This window comes from Elephantulus edwardii, unplaced genomic scaffold (assembly GCF_000299155.1).
Source record: "Elephantulus edwardii isolate Elephantulus edwardi_28Jun2011 unplaced genomic scaffold, EleEdw1.0 scaffold00082, whole genome shotgun sequence".
In the NCBI taxonomy this organism is placed as follows: Eukaryota; Metazoa; Chordata; class Mammalia; order Macroscelidea; family Macroscelididae; genus Elephantulus; species Elephantulus edwardii.
In genome coordinates this window covers 2230165-2238457 of record NW_006399832.1, presented here as the reverse complement: position 1 = coordinate 2238457, position 8293 = coordinate 2230165, and the positions used below count along the sequence as shown (strand labels likewise).

At 36.7% G+C, this 8293-nt stretch overlaps 1 pseudogene; it reads left to right on the top strand.

Annotated features, from left to right (window-relative positions):
* The first annotated feature begins 1382 nt into the window (after positions 1 to 1382).
* On the top strand, positions 1383 to 7357 carry LOC102874596 (annotated as a pseudogene).
* The last annotated feature ends 936 nt before the right edge of the window (positions 7358 to 8293 follow it).

Here is an 8293-nt window from a genome sequence, read left to right as displayed (position 1 = left end):
GAAAAGCATCCTCTTTCACCTGTGGGGGAAAACACATACACAAAACTTCAAAGACATTAATCCTGATATCACAAAGCTACTGAACCAAACCCAGTAGCTGTCAATTTCCAGATATCATATGTAAGAAAAACAAATTACTGTTTACTTAAGCTACTATTCATGATATTTTTGCTTCTTGTAGCCAAAAGATTTTCTAATTAATACACAATCCATTAAAGCTCTATGTGTCTTGAACAGAGGAGGAGACAAAAAGCAATTGGATTCTTGGAGAAAAGATGTCTATGGAAACAAAATATATCCAATTGTCGCAATTACAATATGTTGTGTTCTCATGGCGTGTATATATTAAATATGCAACTTTAATGATGACAGGTCACAGAGTAGGGAAGCTCAAGGGCTGCCCATTGTTGTAGCTAGGAATTATAAACAGGCATCAAGATAATATAATCCTTTTGTCAGTGATTTACAGGGGACTCTATTTACAGCTGAACAGGTATCTGATATACCAATTCATTGTTCTGACACATATTGCAATCATGATGTGCAGTTTTTAATGCATCATGTTATATTAGCTTAGTCCATGGTCTAATACCACGTAACATAAATTTTGCCCAAAGGAATGGCATTGTATGACACTGACTTTTAAAAGACACACACTATTTTTTCAGATCACATACCTTTTATCCATGCGTACCCAATTCAAAAACCAAACTGGCAGACGAAAGTGGAGTGAATGTACAGTCTTACAGGAGCATATTTATCTTGAGTCGTTTTGCACATTTCTACCTTCAGTCGATTATTCCATTCCATTTTTATGTTGAAATGCATGAGCAACATTAATGGACATTTTTCTGTCACCTGAAGTAAGATTTTTATTCAGGGTCAATCAGGAGAGACCTGAAAGGTGTTTTTGGATTATGTATTATAGATAAAAATCTCTTAGCATATTTATGGTGAACTATGTATGACTGCATTCAAGTTTTTCTGGCCTTAGACCAAAGTGCTAACAAACAAGGATATCAATTTAAAGACCAAGGTATTCCTGATTCAAGACAGGATCTTTTCAATTGCTTCTTGTGCTTATTAAAGTTGAACAATGAATAATGATGACCGGAGAAGAACTAATGACTTTGAATTGTGTTGACAAGAGTATTGAATATATTGTTAAAATAACAAACAGACCTATCTTGGAGGAAGTAAAAACATAGTGTTCTTTAGAGGCAAAGAGGGTGAAATTTTGTCTCCCATACTTTGGGCATGTTGTTAGGAGGGGCAAGTCCTTGCAAAAAGACATCATGGTGGAAAAGGTAGGGAGTCAGCAAGAGAGAGGAAGATCATCAACAAGATCAAGTGATACAGTGATTGTAAAAATAGGCTTGAACATGTTGGAGATCATGAAGATGGAGCAAGGTAAAACAAGTTTCCAGACTGTTCACGTTATTGCTGTTATTGTGTGCTGTTGAGTCTAGTACAACTTATAGCAACTGTAAGAAGAATAGATCTGAACCCTCTCCTACTCTGTGCCATCCTCATTATCTCTGGCAAATTTAATCTGTTGATGTAGTCATTGTGCCAATCCATCTCTTTGAGAATCTTCCTCTCTTTCACTGACTTTCCACCTTTCCAAGCATGATATTCTTTTCCAAGAAATAGCTCCTATTAGCAAGATGCTCAAAGTATACGAGACGAAGCTTCATCATCTTTGCCTCCCTGGAACACTCTGGCTGAACCTTCTCAGAGATATATGTTTGTTCTTTTTTGCATGTGGGATATTCAGTATTCTTCTTCAACACCATAGCTCAAAAGCATCAATTCTTCTTCTATTATCCTTATTCATTTCCCAACTCTCAGACATATTGCAAGCAATTGAAAAAAACATGGCCTGAACCTGGCATATCTTAGTCTTCAAGCTGGCATCATTGTTCCTTAGTACTTTGGAGAGATCCTTAACAGCACACTTTCCTAACGCAATTTGTAATTTGATTTCTTGCGAAGGAATTTGATTGTGGATCCAAGTAAGGCAAAGTCACTGACAATTTCAGTCTTTTCTTTGTCTATCATAACGATATCTTTGTCGGTGTATCTTCATCTATACTCAGGCCTGGTTTAAATTGGGGTTTTTTTGTCAAAAATTCTTCTAAGTGGTATAGCACTGGTCTGTGCATTCCTGTACAGAGGTAATTCATGGTTGCTGTGGTGCTAAACACTGTGACACCAATATGTCAAATGTGATAATGGTTACCCATGGTGGACAGTGTTTGGTGGAGCTTCCCTATTAAAACAAGCTTGGAAGCAGGAGTGGCATCCACCTCTGAAATGGCTTGCCTCTGGAAACTCTATGAACATGAAGAAACAACCAAAAGTTACACGCGGGTTCAGGTCCTTCATTCATAGGTCTCTTTGAGTCATCTACAACTCAACAGCACTTAACAACTACATCATGAGGTTTGCCTATAAGTCCAGTGGTGAGGTTTTTTTTTGTCTTCTTGAAACTGAGATGTAATCGATATTTCAGGTCCCATTACTTGATCTTCTGCAGCAAGTGACTCAAGTATCTTCACAGTCAGCAAGCGAGGTTGTGTAATCTGGATATCATAAGCTATTGATGAGTCTTTATCCCATCGTCGCAAGTGACTCGACGGCACATAACAACAGCAACAACAATAATACTATGTTCTTCTGCATAAAGTCTAGTTTCTCACATTATTTGCTCAGCACACAGATTGAATAGGTATGGAAAAAGGATACAGCCAAAATTCATACCCTTCCTGATTTTAAACCACGCAGTGTGCCCATTTGTTCTGTTCAGACAACATCATCATCTTCTAGGTACAGGTTTCATATTAACATGAATAAGTGCTCTGGGATTCTTATTCTTCTCAATGTTAACCATAGTTTTTATGATCCACACAGTCAAATGCCTTTGTGTAGACAATAAAACACTAATAGACATTCTTCTGGTATTCTCTGCTTTCTGCTAAGAGTCATCTGACATCAGCAATGATATTTCTGGTGACACAGCCCCATCTAAACCTATAGCTAGGACTTCTGGCAATTTTCTACCAATGTACTATATTAGCCATTTTGGGATGATTTTTAGCATTCTTTTACTTGCATGTGATTTTTTTAACACTGTTTGTTAATTTTCACATTCTGTTGGATCACACTTGGGAATGGGAACATAAGAATATCTTCCAGTCAGTAGATCAGGTAACTGTCTTCCACACACTGGTGAGCACATCCAGGTCTGCATTCCTGGGACCTTATTTCTTGCCATCGTCTTCAGTGGAGCTTGAATTTCTTCCTTCATTACATTTGGCTTTTCATCATATACTAATTTTAGAAATAATTTTGGTACAGAGGCTTTGTATAGTCCCTTCATCTTCTTTTACTGCTACCTGAATCATTCAAAATTTTGCCATAGCATCTGCAAGTATTGCAACTTGAGACCAGAATTTGTTTTTCCATTCTTTCAGCATGAGAAATGCTGAGCAAATTCTTCCATTTTTATTCTTTAACTCCAGCCCTTTGCACATTTCATTATAATACTTTGCTGTGTCTTCCAAAACTGCTTTTTAATGTCTTCTGTTCATCTCTTTCACTTCTGCATCTCTGCCTTTTGTTTTGGCTTCGTGATATTCTAGTACAATTTTTAGAGTCTTTTCTGACATCCATTTTGGTCTTCTTTTTCCTATGTAATGACCTTTTATTATCTTCATAGATGATATTCTTGATATCATCCCACAATTCCTCTGATTTTTATTAGGTGCCATCAAGTCAACTAAGATTTATAGCAACCCTGTGAACAACAGGTCTAAACTTTACCCCATCCTGTTCAATTTCCATGATCTCTGCCTTGCTGAAGCCCATTGTCATAGTTACTGTGTCAGTTTATCTCACTTAGGATCTTTCTTTCATTCACTGTCCCTCTAATTTTCCCAGCATGATGTCTTTCTGCAAGGAATTGTTCTTCTTGAAAATATACCCTAAGTGAGAAAAAGTTTCACCATCTTTGCCTCTAAGAAGCTGTCTGGTTGAACTTTTGCCAAGACAGATCTGTTTGTTCTTTTGAAGGTCATGGTATATTCTGTACTCTTTACCAACACCACAACTCAAAGGCATCAGTTCTTCTTCTGTCATCTTTATTCATTGTCCAGCTCTCAGATGCATAGTAACTTATTTTAAAGACCATGACCTGAATCAGGCACGCCTTAGTCTTCAAACTGACATTGTTGTTCCTCAGTACTTTGGAAAGGTCCCTGACAACATATTTGTCCAAGTAAGTAAGTCTCCTAATCTCTTGAGTGCTGGTACCAAAGATGTTGATTAACAGTTAATCTTATCAAGTAAGATTAAATTATTGACAATTTCAATCATTTCTCTTATCATAATGTTGCTTTTTGGTTCAGTAGTAAGGGGTTCTTTCTTCTTGATGCTGAAATGCAATCTGTATTGAAGGCTATAGTCTCTGACCTTCTGCAGCAAGTGCTTCAAGTCCTTCTCACTTTCAGCAAGCAAGGTTGTGTCATCTTCCTAATGTAGGTTGTTGATGAGTTTTCTTCCAGTCCTGATGCCACATTCTTCTTCAGAGAATCCAGGTTCTTAAATGATTTTGCTCAGCCTACAGATTGGATAAGTATGGGAAAAGGATATGGTTCTGACACACATCTTTCCTGATTTTACACCATGTAGTGTTTCACTGTTTAGACAAAGCTTCTTGATCTATAAACAGTTTTTGCATTGGCATGATTAAGTATTTCGGGATTCCCACTCTTCTCAATGTTAGCTATAGTTTGTTATGATCCACACAGTCAAATACCTTTGCATAGTCAATAAAATACAACTGGGCATCCTCCTCTGCTTTCAACCAGCATCCATCTGACATCAGCAGTGATATCCTTGGTTCTACATACTCTTCTAAACCCAACTTGAACTTCTGGCAGTTCTCTTTCATTGAACTAGCCATTTTAAAATTACCTTCACCAATATGTTGCTTGTATGTGATACTGATATTATTCAATAATTTCCATATTCTGTTGGATTACCTTACCTGGGAAAGGAGACAATAGGGATCTTTTCTAATGAGATCTGGGGGCATAGTGGTAAAGAGCTGCACTGCCAACTCTAAGACACACAGTTCAAATCTACCACCTGCTCTGTGGATGAAATATGGGTAATTTTCTCCCATGTGATTTACTGTCTCTGAAAATCCAATGGAAGGTCACCTATGAATCAACTCTTACTCAGTTGTGCACAAAAACATGGATCTCTTCCAGACAGTTGGTCAAGTAGCTTTCCTCCAAAGTTTCGGTGGTAAACTGGTAAGTATGTTCAGGGTTACATTTGTTGAATTGAAAACAATGTCAATTGTTATCCTGCATCTGTTAAATTGAAACATGTCAATTGATATTCTATCGATTTCTGGAGCCATATTTCTTCGGCCTTCAGTGCAGTTTGAACTTCTTCCTTCATAATGAAAAAAAAAAATTCATTTCCTCTAGTTCATAAGGTGTTTCCGGGAATTTTTCAGAGTCAACAAATTCTTTTTGTTATAGTCACTCTTTGTATTCCTTCTTATGCATCTATCGTTAAATGTACAGGAAGCAGTTGAAAATGTCACGGCTTGGATCATGTGCAAGTTAGTCTTTAAAACAACATCCTTGCTCTTTAGAATTTTGGAGAAGTTCTTCTCTTGTTCATAGGGCTGCCTTTAGTAGTAATCAGCTTGCTGGCACATAACAACAAACAAAACATATGATTGTTCTATTTGACACTATCACTAAAACTTTTACAATTATTTTCTTTTTACCCTCTATGACTCCATTCCTTTCAACAAGTTATCTCTCTTAAGTGTAAAATATTTTCAATTGCCATTGCATATTATTGTTGAGACTGTGGATATGTTCCTTTGGAGAGACATAAGGCAGGACAAAGCTGAATTTGCTTCAATTTTGTTACCTTCTTCATGCTGCTGAGTAGGTTCAAATAGCCAAACTTGTAGTTAGAAGCTTGATGTAAATAGTTTGTACCACCCAAGACCCTTTACATATTCTTTTTAAAAATTAATAAAAAATAAAACTAAATTTTGAAATTCATATCATAGTTTTATCATACAATGTCAAACTCATGTTATAGTTGAGCTCACAGATAATTCTGAAGCATATTATAGTTTCTAGATTATTAAAATACTTTAAATACTAGTACCTAAAAATCCACTGAAATTTATAAAAATATTTAAATTATTCTCTTCCCTTTGAAATTGTCTTTTAATAGAATTTTCTATCCATTATAGTAAACTATGTACAACTCTTCTGGGTAGAAATCTAAAGGAGGAGAAAATACTTTAACTATCGTTCATGAAAGCTAAGATTCTACAGAAGAGTCTGCCAAGGGGAAGCTTTTGTGAAATTACTTTTCTTCTAGCATTTTAAGATAATGTGCAGATAGTACTTCTTATTTAAGGAAATATTATTCTAACTTCTACCTTTGAACTTTACTGCCTTAGCATCACTACTCTAACATTTAATTATCACAGTATTATTATCCTTATAATTATATTTTTCTTTCCTTATTAATATATTCTTTGCATATGTATATGTGGATGTGATTACAATTTAATCATATGTAATTGTTGTTGCTGTTGTTAAGTGCCGTCGAGTCACTGGCGACTCATAGCGACCCTATGAAGGAGAGTCCTCCACGCTTGGATGCCTTTCATCCTCTCTCCAGGTTCATAGGGTTTCTGGAGGCAAGCTATTATGGAAGTGGATGCCACTCCTCCTTCCAACATATGTAATTAACATCTTAAAAATTGCTTTTATATAAATATTATATCCTTCCAAAGCATTTGCAGACGTTATAGTTGGTAGGACTAGATCAATTCTCCTTGACTTTTTAGCTACATTAAGGATTCAGAGTAGGCAACCATGATGAGTATGTCAGGCTGCAGAAGAGGCTCGCCTCTAGTATCCTGCTCTGTGAAAAGAAAAAAGGTCTGGTTGGACAAGACCAATGAAATTGCCAATGCCAACTCCCAGCAGGAAATCCGAAAACTGATTAAATATGGCCTGATCACCTGCAAGCCTATTACCAATTCTCAGGCTCAATGCCAGGAAAAAAAGGACAGGCTTGTGGGCACTGGTAAGCAGAAAGGTCTATCAGTGCTCGAATGCAGAGTAGGGGACCTGGATGGGGCGGATGAGGATTTGCGCCAGTTGCTCAGAAAATACCGAGAGTCTAAGAAGAGTAATCGCCACGTGTATCACAGCCGAATCTGAGGTAAAGAGAATGTGTTTGAGAAAAGCCAGTTCTCATGAAGCACGTTCACAAGCTGAAGGCAAACAAGACCCGGAAATAGGTCGAGGCCCGCAGGTCTGACCAAGGAGGCATGCAAGTCCTGGCTAAGAAAAAAGGATCATCAAGAATCTATATAAAAAGGAAGAGACCAATAAATAAAGCTCCTCTCCTGTCTATGCATAGTAACCTTGGTAGTTATGTGGCTCAGTCACTCAATAAAACAAGCCTTTCTCGGCCTTAAAAAAAATAAATAAAATCATTAGATTAATAGAATTCACTAAAAACCTTGGTTGAATTCAGTACACCAAGTCTGAATTGGAGTCTATGTGACATCAAGTGGTTAGTAGTTAATAACTGTTGTTTTTTTCTCCCCCTTTCACTCTATTGTTTTGGAATTTACATTTTAGTATACAACCAGGCAGTGATGCCCCTGAAATAAATAAAAGCAGAGATTTGGGGAATCAGACATGACATGGTTCAAACCCCAGCTGGCACTTCCTAACTGGGTAAGTGGGTGGCCTTAAGCAATTTACTACCCTACCAGAGATTCAACCGTTTCATCTAGAAAGTAAACAAAAATATATGCTGCACAGAATTGGGTCTGTTGTGAAAAATTACATAAGACAAAGTATTTAGTGCATGCCTGCTATTCATCAATAATCAATAAATAATAACTATGACTGTTAGCATTACTTGTGCAGACATAAAACAGAAAAAAAATTCTTCAGAATGGATATTCTTTAATAAAATTACATTTTGGAGCAAATTAAAATTTTTGTGCAAACTAGCAAAGCATTCTATGAAACTACTGCTTACTTAGTTTAAAGAATTGTGAGTTGATATACAAATATTACTAATCAAGCTTCTATTTCAAAGAGTGAAGGAAAGGAATTCGCACATGTCACAAAAAGGCAGGCAGTTTGAATCCACCAGTGGCTCAACGGGGAGAAAGATGGAAAATCTCCTCCATGACATACAGGCTCTGAAAACCCACTGG